Below are 17,933 nucleotides of genomic sequence, written 5' to 3' on the forward strand. Positions count from 1 at the left end.
ACCATATGCCCACTTTCTGCTATGAAGCCACTACTGAACCAACAACTCCCCTACTTCTTCCACTCTACATTACCCTAACACATTTACTCATTATGCCACTACCTCACTTACCACACAGTTTCTCTTCTGCTTACATTCCTCCTTTCAGTTTACTCACAGACTACATTTTAATTACAATTTCTCCTTCCTATCATACATAACCAATCCATTACACTCTTTAACATCCCCACTATAAACAAATGCCAAACAGATAAGTGCAAATCTCACCTCAACATACTTTTGTAACCCTACATTGAAAATTAAGCTGCATCCTCCTTATACCAGTACGCATACCAACAAAAGACAGAAACATTTGGTAACAACTAGATGACTAGTCAGAGTATCATCCTCTCAGAATGTAGTCTGATGAGCTAAAATACTTCAAAAACATTTGCATCTTCTATTTTTTTTTTTTATCAAATAAATGATTTCTACAAAACGTTATCGGCAGTAAAAGGTTGCCTTTCAAGTTTGTTTAATTTTCACGGATTTAGCTTGCGTTTTCAGCCGACCTGCGGCCCTTTGGTTTTTTTTTGTTGGTCGGATACATTGTTTTGAGTCCTTATTCAAGGGTGGTTTCAAGTTGGCTCAACACATGTTGGAGGATTTTTGTTGTTGCCATTAGCCACGTCAGCCTATCACCGCTGATCATCCTTGACCACCAGCAGAGTTCCGGCTCCAGCGATGGATCAGACGCAAAGTATTTCATATAGTGGGTCCTTAATTTATCTGTTTTCCTGCAGCTGAGGAGAAGAAACCGTATTGTTTCCTTTTCGTTTGGGTTGTGACAAAGTCGACAATTGCTAGTACCCGAAAGTCCTCTAATAGCTTTAATCTCATTCGTTGGGAGCAGGTTGAGCCTTGCTCTTAGGAGGCAATTTCTGGCTTGTCTGTTCGGGAATTGTTTTATGTAGCCCTGACGTTCATTCAATTTTTTTGTATTAGGCGGTAGGTGGTGAGTTAGTTTGTTTTCTGAAGCTTTGTCCAGGGTCTGTATCCAGTCTAGCTCTTTAATTTTCCTCTGGATCTTTGACGGATTTAAGAGCAGTTCCTCTTCGTCACTCTCAATTGATTTGAGTAGTACGAGCATATCGTTCCTCCAAGTTTGTAGCGTCCTATTTGTGCCCGTTTCCAGCTCGGATTTTATTAGTTTGTACAGAATAGGGCTCGTGGGTAGTAGACATTTTCTGTAGAGTCTTAAGGAGTTGCAGTTCATTGTCCCTTGTAAGGACAGTAAGCTCAGTTCTCTACGGATTGAGGCAACAGGCGTGGAAGAGGGTAGCCCAAGCACGGTTTTCCAGTAGTAACCTTCCAACTTTGGCCAGATGACGGGCAGTAGCTGCAACATGGCTTCCGCTCCATAGGTTATAGAGGGTACTGCTTTTGATTTATAAAAGTTTAAGGCTGGGATCATTGAAAACCGTCCGAACTTTTGGTCAATGGCTTTGCCTTTGGTGGCTAGCATCCTGATTTTTGTATAGAGTGCATCCTGCATGGCTAGGTCTTTTTTGGAACTGTCCAGTGTTATGCCCAGATATTTGAAGCTCTGGACCTTTTCAATCGGCGACGATCATTAGTACCATTTGGTTCTGTCAGGTTTCTTTGCTGATCTTTTAAAAATTACAATTTTAGTTTTTCCCTTGTTTACTTCTAGGTTATTTGCTGTAGCGTAAGAGAGAAGGTTATCTAGCTGACTTTGTAAACCAACTGCCATCTGATCGATTAAAATTAGACCGTCAGCATAGAGGAGTCTACTTATTCTTTGAGCCCCTAACTTTGGAGGGAATGATCTAACTGATGGTTCTGAAAGCTGATAGTCTCCAATGTATATCAGAAAGATTGAGGGGGCTAATGGGCACCCTTGCTTGACTCATATATTTGTCGCAATGGATGACAAAAGAGTGCCTTTACAGTTTAGTCGGACTCTAACAGTAGTGTTCGTGTGAAGGGCTTTGATGGGTTCCAAGATTTCTTTTGGGCAGGACCAAGCTTCGAGTTTGTTCCATAGGAGTGACCTGTCAACTCTGTTGAAAGCTTCGGTGAAGTCTATGAACGCCATGTATAGCCCCGGACCCCCTTCCATCGTTCTACTTTTGAGCACACTTAGCATCAAGATGTTGGCAGTGGTTCCCATACCTTTCTTGAACCCGGATTGAAAGTGGTCGTTGCATGGGGCCTCACTGGCCCAAGATTGAAATCTTCTCAGTAGTAATGAGCCATAGACCTTTCCAATTGGATCAAGCAAGGCAATCGGTCGATAGTTTAGAGGGTTGTTGGGATCTCCTTTTTTGTATATGGGGATAATGGTGGCAGACATCCACGATGCAGGTATCGATTTAGACTCTGCGCATCTTGCGAAGACTTTGCTGATGAATGTTGTCCACTCGGAAGGGAAGGCTTTCAAATCGATGTTGGTAATACCCTCCGGTCCAGGAGCTCTAGAATTTTTCAGTTATTAGCTCGTAGATTTCTTCTTTGTCGTCAAGTCTGTCCCAGATGCTGGTGCTTTCCAAGGGATTAGGTGTTTGGCTAACAGAAGGAAGTTTGAAAGTTTCTTCAATGTATTTTTTCCAAGAACTTTCACCGATTGTATTTTGGATGCTGGTAGCCTTCTTCGTAGATGTAGAATTTAATAGCGACCAAAATTCTCTCGGGTTTTATGTGCAGATGGATTTGATAATTGCTTCTGAGTCCTGTTGGTATAAGTTCAATCGATGGGTTCGTAGCCATGCACGGTATGTGGTTTTAGCGTCACGCCTGGCCTTTTCCACTTTATCACTGTTTAACTTTAGTGCGTTTCTCAAAGCTTTCCGGTAGGTCTGTCGTTTTTCGACTACCATTGTGTCGTAAGTGTGGCTTTTGGACTCAGGCTGTGAGTGAATCTTTAAGCAGGGCTTATTGTACACTGTTAACAGTGGGCCATAGTCGGTCTTGTTGGGTTGGTTCTCAGATTTCAGATTTTTATAGTTAGTCGTCAAATCTTTGATATCTTTTGCTGAAAGTCAAAGTCTATTTCCTTGCGTGTTCAGTTCTAACTGGAAATCCAGTTTCTCCACAGGGCCGGTCAAGCTCTTCCAAGTAATGGCTAAGAGATTGTGGTCACTAGCCTTCGTTTGGATTACCTCGAAAGATGTAATCAGGTCCAAGAAAGTTCTCGAGGTGAATATATGGTTGATTGTAGATTCAGTCGTACCATTTGACCATGTAGGAGGACGTTCCGTATTGGGAAAAACCGTATCAAGATTTTGTAGTTTTCTGGAGTTCATTAGTTTGTGCCACAGTACCCCTCTGTGGTCAGCTGGCGTAAGGCTTCTTTTGGGTTTTTGTAGGGGAGCTGTTGAGTTTAGATCTCCACATATTAGTAGATTTGATACTTGATAGACCGCCAAGATTTCATCAATGGCTGCTTCAAGTTCCTTCAGAAAGGTACCGGGTTCGATTTTTGCCGAATTCCAATAAGTATTTAAGATGGCCATGGGCATAACTTTAGTTTCCAAATCACTATCCTGTTTATGCGTCCATGTTAGGAGAACTGTTAGCAAAGACTGGTTGCCCGTCAAAACTTTCATCAGCTTTAATCCATGGCCTATAAGGATTGCCCCCTTATGCTCTTTTTCGCCGGAGCCAGGATTATTTCATAGCCGTGCAGTAAAGGTTGTTTCACAAGCCATGTTTCTTGTAGACATAAGCAGGGTAATTCATAGAATCCAGCGCACAAGTAGCGCACGCGGCTGGCGCACAGCGTGCGCCTGCGATAGTCTGCGCCAGGCACGTGCGCTAAAACTGATTTCCGCGCACAGCGTATTCATGGATTTCATGCTCCCAAACCAGCCGTGGCGCAGAGAATCGCAGCGAGCCTGCAGCAGCGCCAGTAACGCCCCCAAGAACGCCCTCGCGCAAGGAAAAGCCATCAAAATCGCCAAATCATCGCTAAGGGCTGCGCTAACCCTGGACCACTTCACAGGGCAGGCAAACAAGGAAAGCAAAGCGGGCAATCTTCAAATCAGGAGTACGCGGGAAGTTCTACACGCGACTAGGCAGGGAACGTGAATTACAGGGGTACGCGGGAATTATCACACGCGAACAGCCAGGGAACGCGTATTACAGGGGTACGCGTGAAGTAGAACACGCGATAGGCCAGGGAACGTGTATTACAGGGGTACGCGTGAAGTAGAACACGCGATAGGGCAGGGAACGTGTATTACAGGGGTACGCGGGAATTATCACACGCGAACAGCCAGGGTGCGTGTATTACAGGGGTAGTGGGAAGTTCAACACGCGATTGGCCAGGATACGTGTATTACAGGGGTATGCGTGAAGTAGAACACGCGATAGGCCAGGGAACGTGTATTACAGGGGTACGCGGGAATTATCACACGCGAACAGCCAGGGTGCGTGTATTACAGGGGTAGCGGGAAGTTCAACACGCGATTGGCCAGGGAACGTGTATTACAGGGGTACGCGTGAAGTAGAACACGCGATAGGCCAGGGAACGTGTATCACAGGGGTACGCGGGAATTATCACACGCGAACAGCCAGGGTGCGTGTATTACAGGGGTAGCGGGAAGTTCAACACGCGATTGGCCAGGGTACGTGTATTACAGGGGTGCGTGGGAATTATCACACGCGAATAGGCTGGGTGGGCCCTCACAGGTGTACCCTGTACACCCTCCACGGCCCCTGCAGGCAGCCCACAAAACAGGGGACTACCCTGCACACCTGATCATGTCCCCCTGCACCCCCATCCACCAGGGGCACCCTCCACCAGGCCCCCACCCATGTCTCCCACCACCCCCACCCCCCAGCAGTGCAGGGGCACCTGCCAGCAGGCCCCCACCCATGTCTCCCACCACCCCCACCCCCCATCCACCAGGGGCACCCTCCACCAGGCCCCCACCCATGTCTCCCACCACCCCCACCCACCAGCACTGTGGGGCACGTGGCCAGCAGGCAGTCAGGCAGCAGCAGATGGCAGGTGGGAGCGTGCTCAGGGCTCTGGGGGACTGTAATTTGGCCTCCTGGCCAGGAGCGTGGTCTTTCGTGTTTGAACGCGTGGACAGCCTGATAGGGAGTGATTTTGCACGTGAAAACCCCACACTCAGCGAATCGCGCGAAAACCCGTCACCAGCATATGTGCGTCTATAGTTACCTGCACGTGCAGTGTCAAAGCGTGTGATTGGTGAAAATGGATCTACACGCAGGAGTGACAAAGCGTGTGATTGGTGAAAATGGATCTACACGCAGGAGTGACAAAGCGTGTGATTGGTGAAAAGTGAGCTACACGCAGGAGTGTCAAAGCGTGTGATTGGTGAAAAAGGATCCACACGCAGAAGTGACAAAGCGTGTGATTGGTGAACATGGGCCAAGCACGTACACGCCGTAAGTGACGCTGTACGTGTGGGCCTGTATATAAGGTAGTGTAGAACACCATTTCCTTGTACGTGCTTTTCGTGGAGAGCGAGTGGGTGAATTCTGTACTTCTTGTCGTTTCACACGCGATTTACTTCACGGCGTTTCCAGTTCGTACTCCCTGTTACCTCTGACAGCTTTTTCTCTTTTTCCTCTTGTACTGGTTTACCTGGGCCTGTTCCCTCAAACAGTGTCCCCTTCTACTGTTGTCCTGTCTCCTCAGACAGCGTACACATCTTCTTTTGGCGGGGGTGTTGCCAACCAAACGCGCTCATTTTTCACGCTCTTTTATCTGGCAGACGGTGAGTCACGCACGTATCTAACTTCTGTGCTTGCCCCGTGTGTAGCCTACCCCTTCAGAGGTCATTCTAGGCTGCGTGTGACACGCATACGTTCATTGTGTTACTGGATGCCACAGCGTAGTGCAGGGTTTTCCATCAGCACACGTGGTCTAGGAGGGGTATTGTGCACGTTCCTTAACTTTTCTGGGGTGCCTGTGCGTTGCGTGACCCGTCATCTTTCCCCAGGGGTGTCATATAGCCTTGCCACTGCACTAGGGTACGAATACCATCTGGTACCCAACCCCTTTGACACCCAATTGCCCAGGACAATTGTGCACACCGACTCCCATACGCACAATAACATCAGTGCCATGGTTGGGAGGCGTGCAAGCCGTAAGGGTGGCAAAGGTGGCCGAGCCACACGTGGTGGCCGTGGAGGATCCACTAGGGGACGTGGTTGTGACTTGCAGGGTGCCCCTGTCCCCCCCAGTCTGGAGGACCAGTCAGGGACACCCATGCCCCCCCCTCCCCCCAGTTGAGGGTCATGTGGCTGATACCAACCCTGATCAGCCCTTGTCGGACCAGCCCATTGTGGCAGCAGACCTGTCCGAGGGTGATCCCATCGCTGACATCCAGGTCAGCAGGTCCACTGCACGTGCACCGGTGCACATTGGTGTCATCAGGGCACGCGCATCTATGCCAGATAGGTCATCTGCTGGCCCCCGTAGCCAGGGTGTGGCTCCATCCACCCCACCTCTCATACACCCTGCCAAGACTGTGTCGGTCCTAGTTCATGCACCTCAGATCAGGCCTGACCCCATCCCACTACCCCCAATGCCTGCACCTACTCCCATGCTGAGTGTGCAATCCCACACACCCAGTACTGAGTCCATCACGGCTCCTGCCCCTAGTGTCCACAGCGGCGTAGGACACTCTGGATCCCCACCCCCTTCCAAGCGCAAGAGGAAGAGTGCACGTCCGGCACAGGCTGATTCCCCAGGCACGGCTGCACAGTCCGGCCCATCAAGGAAGCCAAGCTTCACAGACGCCGAACTGAATGCACTTGTTCAGTATGTGTCAGATCATGATAGGGAAATGGTCATCGTTGCAGGGTCCAAGACCACACATGCCAGACGCCAGGCACACTGGCAGACCATTGCTGACAGAATAAGTGCCCTTGGAGTAGTGAGGCGCACAGCTAGTGATTGCCAGAAGCGCTGGAATGACCTTAAGCGCAGGGCAAAGGATAAGCTGGCCTCAAGTCATGCCGCAACCTTGGTGACTGGAGGTGGGTCCCCAGCACAGGAAATAGAACTCACACCACACGAGTCCGTAGCTGGATCCTACGTCACCGAGGGACAACTCCAAGGTGTGGGAGATCTCCCTGATTACGAGGCATCATCCGGTGAGTGCACATGCATGTGTGTATTATCCATGTGCATGGTGTGTGTGTGAAGCATTCATGTTGGGTGCCTGTCAAGGGGGTGTGTGGCAGAGTTGATAGTGGCACCCATGTGCCTCATCCAGTATGTTCAGTGCAACACCATCTGCCCACAGCACTATCCCAACTGGCAACAGTGCACATATGGCCCTACACCATGGAAGTTGCCCTTGAATTGTCATTTTGTCACTACATTGTTGCTCATACTCCCCTGTCTATTCATCTGATGTCTTACATACCATTCCTATACTTTCCCCCAGCCAATCAAGTTTCATCTTCACATGCCTGACATGCAATGATACCACATGCTAATGCGTCCTCTGTATATAAATGCCAACCAACATGCTGTCATACTGTGGATGTTGCCTTGACATCCACCTCCTACCTGTGTGCTTTGGTACCGTCTGGTTTCGAGCCCCATTCCCTCACACTCCATGCTGCTCTTCATGGTCTATCTTCCCTGACTTCTACAGTTCAGACCATCGTGCCCTACTCACGACACCTGCTTGCTAACAGTCAAATGAGGGCACCCTGCCCTCCAATGCGACCCACCCTATTGCTGACAAGTGCATCTGAGCCTACTCAAAGCCAACTCTCACTGACATCTGCTCATACATGCCTTTGCCTGTCCCATAGACCCTTCACATGGTCCCTGTCCTCTCTCCTTGCTCCTCTTCCACCATCAATGGTGGGACCCGTTGGGGTGTACTCCTGGCCTCCTTCCAATCCTCAGAGGCCACAATTGATGTGCATGGTAATGGGAGCATCTCAGTCCAAGGCCCTTAGGCCAACCTCATTCTCCTTGAGAAATGCTACCCACATCTCATCAACTTCCTTTCCTCTCCTGCTGTCCCCCCTCCTCTCTCCTCATCAATCCTGCACTGCCTCCCTGCACCCTCCCATGATCCTTCTCCGCCTCCCACTCCAACTCCTACACATGCTGCACCTCTGATCTCTAGCACTCCCCGTAAGTCCTCCAAGGCTGTCAACCTCCTCCACAATTACACTCCTTTCACTGCGGCTGCATCAGGCATTCCTCCGATATCTGTCACTTACATGAGGTTATGCACCTTGACATCCTTGGTCTCATGGAAACATGTCTGACGGCCAGCTCTGTCTGCATCCTTCACACACTCCTACCTGATGTTCAGGAGACCCTCTCCTTGGCCCGCCACTACTGTGCAGGGGGGGTGTGCCCTTGGCTTCCCTGAGGGTATTCCTGCCACTGTCACTCCTACTTAGACCTACTCCACTCTGGAATGGCTTGTGTGACGTCTCTCTCTACCACACCTTGACATTCACAAACTGTGCGTACTGTGTCTGGGAAAACTGGTCAAATGTACTACTTCCTTTCTGAGTGTCCTCACCTCTCCTCCTCACTCATGTCCCCAGACACAGAAATCCTCTTCCTTGGTGCTGTACGCATCCACCTGCATGCTTGTTGACCCCCCCACGTGACCTTTCTGTGACCTCAGCAACTCCCTCTCACCCTCTAGACTCCCGTCTGTCCCTACTCATTCTGCAGGGCACACTCTTGATGCTCTGATCTCATCTGACTTTCCCCTCTCCGTCCATCTCTGCACTCCTCTCTCCTGGAGTGATCACATTCTCCTCTCCTCCCAGCTCACCCTCACCACCCCACAGGCAAAGCCACCCTCACCACTGTCACACACCTTCTTGGTATTCCAACCCATGAAGTGTGTGTCAGTCGAGGCTCATGCTGCCAAAATCTCCCCCCCATCCAGCTCCCCCTTAGGCTCACTCCCATCCTGACAGGGCCCACTCCATGCTCCACTCTATGTCAGGTACACTGGATGTCTTTGCCACGGTCATGACCACCTGTCTGAAGCCCCATGCCAATGCAGAGTCCTGGCATGACTCGGATCTTGTGAACCCAGACCACAGGTGCCGGGTGGCAGAGAGGGAATGTCCTGCATCATGCTCATCCTCTGGCAAACTGGCCTGCCACATGCTCCAAAGGCAATAGCGCCTCACCCTTTTCACCAAGATGAGATCCCCAATCCAAGGGCACATATCTGCGGCATGTGACAACTCTGCAGGACACATAGAAATCTGCAAGGACCTTGCCGAGCCAGATGCAGTGTGTACCTCCCCTGTCCCCTCCGAGCCCACAGCACTGCATGATTGTCTCTGTACCCCTATAGGCCACCCCCCCCAGCACTTGTCTGCGCCTAACACCATCTGCCCTTGACGTTAAGTCCTACTTACCTTGTACAGCACTTCCAGCCGCCACTTCCCCTTGCACTTCATTGTGCCACCCACCCCTGCACTTGCGTGACATGAATGACACCAGCACCAGTAGGATTGTTGACTGGCATCCCCTACTGCCCCACCACCCCTCAGTGCTCCGCTGTACCTTCATACATTTCTGGACCGGTGCTTCACGAATGCTATATGATTCCTTTACAGGTGATGGGGAGGTGGAATCTCATTGTTTACTGCATTTTGTTGATGTAGACAAGGCACTGTGCATCGTGGCCAATTTGGACTAGCAGATCCATGTACAACATGTTAACTTATTGATGTGATGATGCAATGTCAGGACCAGAGTGGTTGAAATCCAAAAAAGTTGCCCTCCTCTCCCTCTTCACTTGGTGGCTATGTCACATCCCATGTGTGTGATGGCATGTGCCTTTGACATGGCAATCACCGGCCAATGTGTGATGGCAGTGCTAGGCAGCATGGTGAGCAGGCGTTGCTCTCCAATCTGTACATTGTATGCCCTGAGCCTCCCCTACAGACCCAGTGATGGTGAATGCATAGGAGGTCTCCCAGTCATGTGGGACATGTGTCGTAGAACTACTGCCTCTGTTGTTCATCAGCCCTTGTTGCATGCCATGGTGCTAATGCCTGTTTCCATTTTTCTCTTTCATGTCTTTGCAGGGGACGAAGCACTTGTTGATGCTGGGGATGTGGTGGTTGAGCCGTCCCAGGAGGGCAACCCGGGCCGACCTTCCACAAGTGAGGGACGTGGTGTGTTTGTGGGTGAAAACCCACAAGTGCTGCAGGTCGTGCTGTCGAGGGGTGTCTCTGGGGGTTCCTCCCCCGAGCAGTATTCAGGTGTAGACTCGGAGGATGACACCTATGTGCAGTCGCAGGTGAGTGTTCTTGGGAGAGAATCTCCTCTGTCCGACCCACCTGCAGCCGGGCCATTGCCCTCAATGGGGATGTCAGTGTCGGCAGCTCAGCCTCCGGTGGTTACGGATGCAGGGCCACACCACACAATCTCTGATCCTGTTCCTGGGGCTGCAGATCAGAGAGGGAATGCAGTCCTGCAGCCTGAGGCCTTGCCGGCACAGCAAGGCGCAGTCCGCCTTGCCCCAGGCAGGTGTGGTGCCCGTCAACGTGGTGGCCGTATGCCACCTGGCAATACCGCTTGGGAGCAATCCATCTACGGTATGGCCAACCAACAGGCAGCATCATCCGAGATGATTGCACAGGCCATGGATAGGGTGGCCACTTCCATTGTCCCCCCAGAAAGGCTGATGGAGCGACTGGAGCAGGCTACAGAGTCCATCTGCCAGGCACACAGGGAGGATATGTTGGCGTCCAACAAGGACAGGCGGGCGGCACTGGCGACTCTGCGGGAATCACTTTCCATGGAGTCCCAGCGCCACAGGGAAGGCCTGAGGGAAGAATTCCATCACCTCAGGTCGACCCTGTTAGAGCTTGAGGCTTCATCCCATAGAAGGACAGAGGAGCAGCTGGAGCGTCTGACACGGACGCTCTCGGCCGAGATGCAGGCAACTCGTGCGGAGGTCAGGTCATCCCGGAAGTTACTGCATGGGGACCTCCGCATGATTATAACCCAGAACCAGAACTACCAGACCCGCCTGCTTGCAGCCATGGAGGAGCAAACTCGTGCTTTGCGTGGGCTGCCTCCCATTGTCACACCATCTTCTGAGGCAGCTCCCCCACCTCCTGAGTCAGCTGCAGGGTCTGGCCAGAGCGATAGCGACTCATCTCCCACAACAGAGTAGCCGTGTGGGCCACGAGCCTATGGGGTGTTTTAGTTTCCCATGATCCACACAGGTGGATTGTGGCGTGCATCCTGTCCTCGGACCTCATAGGTGCCCCCCCCCCCCGCCGGCCCTTTCATGGCCATTTTTTCTCAATTTTCTTTTTTCTTTTCCAAGAGTGTTGCCTTGTGTGGGTACCTGGGCATACACTGTATTGTGGCTGGGCACATGCAGGCTTGTCCTGAGTTTGGTTTCGATGCTTGGGTAGCAGACATCCACACCCCTCCTGCTTCCGTTTCCATGGGCTTGCAAAGGGTGTGCCCAAGTGACAGCAAATTACACGGTGACATTGGACTCCCATGAGCTGTTGGCCAGTCCATAGTCAATACTGTGTAGACATTCATAGTGTACATTGTTGTTGCACCTAACTATGCATGATGGTTTGATATGTGCCTCTACTTACATATGTTGCTCATGTTTTGCAGGTATTTCACACAGTTCTTCACACGGGCATACTCTCTGGAGTCAGACTACATGTCGGTAGATGTGCACTGACACTTTTGCGTGGCGCCATCACTGTACATCTGGACGGTGAGGACATACCAGCAGAATCAGGTAATGAGACTACCATTGATTACATGCATTGTGTCTTGTTTGGGTGGGCTTCAGGGTGGGTTGGTGTGTAATTTGATTGAAATTACTCTTACACAGGTGTGTAGTAGTGGCTCCAGCGCGGTTAGCTGTTCAAGTGCGGCTATGTTCCATTTGGGGCACTGCTATTTGTGACACCGGTGTCATGTCGTGATGGCCAGTTTGTTTGCTCTCACATACCATGACATGGTGTCCTCAGTGGCGGGACTGTGAAGGGAATGGGTGACATGGCAATGTTGTCATGTAGTGAATCGCCTGTGGCAATGCATATTTGATTGATGGAGTTGTGTCTTTTCGTTGTGATGCATTGCTGGTGTATGTGTAGGTAGGGGTGCACACATAGTGACACTTCCATGTTAACAATCTCAGGCTGATGTGTATCTGACAGTTTATTGTCAAGTAATTTTGTGACATTGTCAGGTAGTGTCATCATTGATTGTCAGATGGTATGTGCCAGAGCAGTGTGCACTAGCCAGCACTGTGATTCCTAGGTGAAGAAGTTGGCCACCAGTTGCGTACGGGCTGCCACCCCCCGTGCCCTTTCCCCTCCCATGCGCAGCGGGCGTGCATGTGGTTGTGGATGTGGGGGCACCACCATGTCCACGGGCAGGCCCCGGCGTGTTTTGCATAGTTGTGCAGGACACATGCTGCCACTATGATCCTGCACACTATTCGGGGAGCATATAACAGCTGCCCGCCAGAACGGTCAAGGGAGCGAAAGCGTGACTTCAGCACTCCGAATGTGCGCTCCACTATGCCCCGTGTTGCAATGTGGGCTGTGTTGTACCTTACCTCGGGTGGCGTGGTGGGGTTCCGGATTGGGGTCATCATGTGGGGGCTGATAGGGTAGGCACTGTCCCCTGCGGAGGTGGTGATGGGTATCATTAGTGGTGTTGTGTCATGACCCAGTATCTGACATGCATGCATGTGCAGTGGCATTCATGCTCACCAAGCAGCCATGTATCTCCATGCTGGCCAGCCTCTAGGTCCCGGCATAGGGTAGACATTCTGTAGATGAAGCTGTCGTGGGTGGACCCGGGATAGTTGGCATATACTGATGTGATTATTCCCTTGGCATTGCATACAACTTGCACGTTGATGGAATGCCAGTGCTTGCGGTTTCTATAGATGTGCTCTGTTGCCCTGGGTGGACGTAGAGCCACATGTGTGCAGTCAATTGCACCAAGCACTTTGGGGAATTGAGCCACACCATAGAATTCCTGGATGCACGTCCGCCTTTCTGCATGAGTCCTGGGGAGATATATGTGCCTGCGGACTGATGGCCGTGCAGTGATGATGTTCAAGACCTGGTGTAGGCAGCGTGACTGCGTGGCCTGTGACACACCACCCACTATGGCACTTGTCCGCTGAAAGGATCCAGTGGCCAAGAAGTGCAGTACATTCAGGACCTTCTGCAGGGGGCTGAGTGCTTGGGAGCACAGGGTGGGTGATGTGAGGTCATCCTCCCACTCACTGACCAGGTCCAGTATGATGTGTGCTGGAAACCTGTACCTCCCATACACCTGGTCATCAGGCATCCCGAATAGGCTGGTTCTGGGTGTGAATATTCTGGCCCTGACTCTCCTCCTCCTCCTCCTTTGGTAGCCCACTGCCACTGCTGCTAGGAACGGTATGTTCATCCTGGCATCTGGCTTGTTTATTGATAAGTGCGCACATTAATGCCTTGCGCGTGTTCTAGGCGAGCGTGTGACCCTCGCACCCCTGGAATCTAGTTCCCACTCCAATAGCGTGTGGAAATTCCCACGCAGCAGGCATACAGGTGCGCTGACGTACTTGCGTGTGTAAGTGCCCGCGCACCCCTGAAATACACGTACATAGGCCAATGGCGTGTACGCGCACTTTCGGCCAATTACACGCGATGTAATACACGTACATAGGCCAATGGCGTGTACGCGCACTTTCGGCCAATTACACGCGATGAAATACACGTACATAGGCCAATCGCGTGTACGCGCACTTTTGGCCAATTACACGCGATGACACTCTGACGTGCAGTATTTCCACGTGTGCTCCGTCATCACGTGCTGAGTGGGGAACGCCCGTGCGGATCACGTCAGACGCGCTTACGCGGTGAGGGACTCTGGTCCAATAGAATCGCGTATGCGTGCTGACGCACTTACGCGCTAAGGGCCTTTCCTCGGATTTCACGCTGACGTGCAGGAATTTCACGTGCCAAATCACTCCGTATCAAGCTGGCCACCCGAAAACACACGGAACACCACGCTCCTGCCCAGAAGGCCGAGTTACTGCCCCCCCAGTGCCCTGAGCAGCCTCCCACGTGCTATCTGCTGCTGCCTGCCTGCCTGCCTGCCTGCTGCCACCGTGCCCTGCCATTTGGTGCCTGCACATCAGCCATCTGCAGGGGTCCAGTTGCTGTGTCCACCCCTGCTGGAACTGAAGACTCCCAACTGGGATTACATCGCTCCACAGCCCAGCCCCAGGACCCAGTTGCCCACCCACACCTGCCTCTGGGGTTGCCATGTCGGGCACTTCCACATCTGGCACCAGTGGCAACCCCAGGCCAGAGGGGCAGAGGGGCACCAGCTTCACTGCCACCGAAGTTGGTGTCCTGGTGGAGCATGTCCTGGGGCAGTATGATGCCCTCTTTGGATCGTCCCGCGCCAGCAAGGAAGGACGGGAGAGGATCTGGGCCGACTGTGTGGTTGCCATCAACGCGGAGGGGGTGGCAACCCGCAACGTCCAGAAGATCAAGAAGCGCTGGGAGGACTTGAGGTCCAGGACCCTTGTGAAGGCCCGGCGCCTCGTGGAGGGGGGCCGGGGCCGCATGAGTTCCATCCAGAAGAGGGTCCTGGAACGCGTACGCCCAGCGCTCCACGCCCAGGTCCTTGAGAGGGAGGCCCGTCTGGAGTTGAGCGGTAAGTGTGCAAGCATTACTGTGTGAGACAGGGCATGTTGTGGTGTGCTGGTTCTATGATACTTGCCTGTATGTGTGCCATGGGCCATGTATGCATGTATGTGTGCAGGGACATCATGGTAATGCATGTGCGACCAGTGATGTGTGACCCACATGGTTGTTGCATGTGTTGAAATGCGGCATGGGGAGCGCTATGCAGATTTAGGACATGAGAGCATGCCAGTCTCTGTACCTGGACATGGATGGGGGTGAAGGATGGGTGCTGATGCCAGGTACATATATGGTAGCCATGTCTGTGTGCCTGACCTGCGTGTCTGTGACTTGTGCATGCCATGGATGCATGACACATGTGTGTGACAATGCACAGATTCAGTGACGCACCCAACTTACCCTTGTTTCGCCTGTGTTCGTAGTGTTTGGGGCCAGATGGATGTAACTGAGGTGAAGTGTGTGCATGTGATATGCATGAGCCATGATGCATGTGAGTTACATATCATTGAATGTTTCAAGAGTCAATTGGACATGCATGGAAATGTGCATGGCATGCACCATGCCTGTTACTGTGTGTGTTTTGCCTGGACAGACCCATGTGTTGTGGAGGGACATGATGGAAGTGTACTTTGACAGGGGTGCTCATCTGCTATTGCTTCCTGTCTAGGGGACCATTTTACAGTAGCCTGATGCTTGTGTCCTTTGTCTCCCTCTACGCAGCGGCTAGTGAAGAAGAGGGCGGAGACGGCGCTGTGGAGCAAGGCGGCGGGGATGCCCCCACGGCTGCAGCGGAAGGGGTGGGTGAGCCCCCACAGGGGCCTGCTACGGCGGAAGACGGTGAGGAGCCATCCAGGTTGGTGGTTTGCACAGAGGAGGAGGAGGCCGACACTGGTGCACACATGGGGCCTGGTGGGAGCATCCCTGCTGGTGCAAGTGGTGCAGTCCAGGGCCAGGGGCAGGAGGCAGCACAGGTCACCGTGGAGGTGCCTGTGCATGTCGCTGTCCCTGACCCTGTGAGTGCACCACCATGCACCAGCAGGGATGCCCCGTCCCAGGCCCGTCCGCAGGTAGAGGGGATGTCCATGTCAACTGACTCCCCTCCACCTGCGGCCGTGGGAACCCCTGGCCGCGTGGAGCAGGTCCTGATTGGGGTCGCGATGCGCACGGCTGTGATTCGTGATGCCGTGCGTGCTCCTCCCGGGAAGCGCACCGTGCCGACGTGGCCCAATTGGGATCGGCCATGTTCGGGGGGTCCCTGCATGTGTTAGCCAATCTGACGGCCCTCTCCTCCTCTGTGCAGGCTATCCACCGGTCGTTCTCCTTGCCGTCTTCCGGCCCAGATGCCACCATGGCCCCCTGTGGACCTGCCCCGACCAATGCAGCCAGCTCGGTGGGGATCCCATCCCTGCCACAGTTGGGAGTCGGAGGTCCAGCAGGGGTGGACAACACAGCAAGTGGACCCCAGCAGATGGAAGATGTGCCGGCATCATCGGGCAGGGCACGTGCACGACGGCGTCGGTGGTTACCATCAGCATGGATGCCGTCGTGCTGGCAGAGGCAGTGGCGTCGGAGGCAGCAGCGGGCTCGACGTGGGAGGCATCATGGCTCAGGGCCATCAAGATCAGAGGGGCAGGCATCGGCCGGAGGGCAGGGCAACCCTGGCATGGCGGTGTGTTCCGTGTGGGAGGAGTTTGGCCAGCGGATAGGTGCGGAGCGGCAGCGGGCGGAAGAGGAGCGGCTCGCCATGGCCAGGGCGGAGATCTCCATGCATCGGGCATTGAGGCGGGCTGAGTGCCTCAAGGAGGCTCGCAGGGATTTTGGTGAGCACATGGGGTTGTCCCTGCGAGACCTCGGGGCCAGGACAGAGTCCCGCCTCCAGGACATTGACATGGAGTTCGAGGATGCCCTGGCCAGCATCACCAAGTGAGCCGCAGGACTAGCCCGCTGCCTTTGTATATAGTTTTTTAGTTAGTTAGTGCTAGGTTTCCTTTATTTATTTTAATTATTTTGGACCGCTCGGACAATGGCCACTTTTTTGTACATATTTTTTTTATTAGTTAGTATTAGGTTTCATTTGTGGTGTTGGGCTCATGGACCCTAGAACATTCCTGTATATATTGTTATTTTTTGGGAGATACATTTTTTTATTTTCTTATTGTTTACACCATGACGTAATGGTTTTTCTTTGATTTCCTACTACATGGTTTTGCTTTGGACAAATGCTATTGATTTTTTAATCCTTTGTTTTTTGGTTTATCATTTTTGTTCTCGGACATGGACCTTTTATTTACTTTGCCACATAGTTGTATGTTTTATTGGTTTACTTAATTTTTGTTTTTAATACATTTTTATATTATCTTACACTTGTGTTATTTTCTCTTTGGTTTCTTACATGTCATGATATGGGTTTTGACATTCACTTGCACCCATTGTGTATGTGTGTGTGACGGACATGTGTTCTTTTGCATACTTGCCTTTGGGGTTGTGTCATGTGATTGCATTCACTATGTGGGTGCATGCAATCCTTGCCTGGGTGTTTGTGCTGGGTATGCTGGCCATTACTGCCATGATTGTGTATCGTCAGGACCTGGGGCCAGGGGGACATGGGTGGGGGCCTGCTGGCAGGTTCCCCACAGTGCTGGGGGTGGGGGTGGTGGGAGACATGGGTGGGGGCCTGGTGGAGGGTGTCCCTGGTGGATGGGGGGTGGGGGTGGTGGGAGACATGGGTGGGGGCCTGGTGGAGGGTGTCCCTGGTGGATGGGGGGTGGGGGTGGTGGGAGACATGGGTTGGACATGGGTGGGGGCCTGCTGGCAGGTTCCCCACAGTGCTGGGGGTGGGGGTGGTGGGAGACATGGGTGGGGGCCTGGTGGAGGGTGTCCCTGGTGGATGGGGGGTGGGGGTGGTGGGAGACATGGGTTGGACATGGGTGGGGGCCTGCTGGCAGGTTCCCCACAGTGCTGGGGGTGGGGGTGGTGGGAGACATGGGTGGGGGCCTGGTGGAGGGTGTCCCTGGTGGATGGGGGGTGGGGGTGGTGGGAGACATGGGTGGGGGCCTGGTGGAGGGTGTCCCTGGTGGATGGGGGGTGGGGGTGGTGGGAGACATGAGCAGGTGTGCAGGGTAGTTCCCTGTGGTGTGTGCTGCCTGCAGGGGCCGTGGAGGGTGTACAGGTAATGCCTGGGAGCACACAGCCAATTCGCGTGTGGAACTTCCCGCGCACCCCTGAAATCCACGTACCCGGCCATA

Source organism: Ambystoma mexicanum, chromosome 7q (genome assembly GCF_040938575.1).
Source record: "Ambystoma mexicanum isolate Mex_15411 chromosome 7q, UKY_AmexF1_1, whole genome shotgun sequence".
NCBI lineage: Eukaryota > Metazoa > Chordata > Amphibia > Caudata > Ambystomatidae > Ambystoma > Ambystoma mexicanum.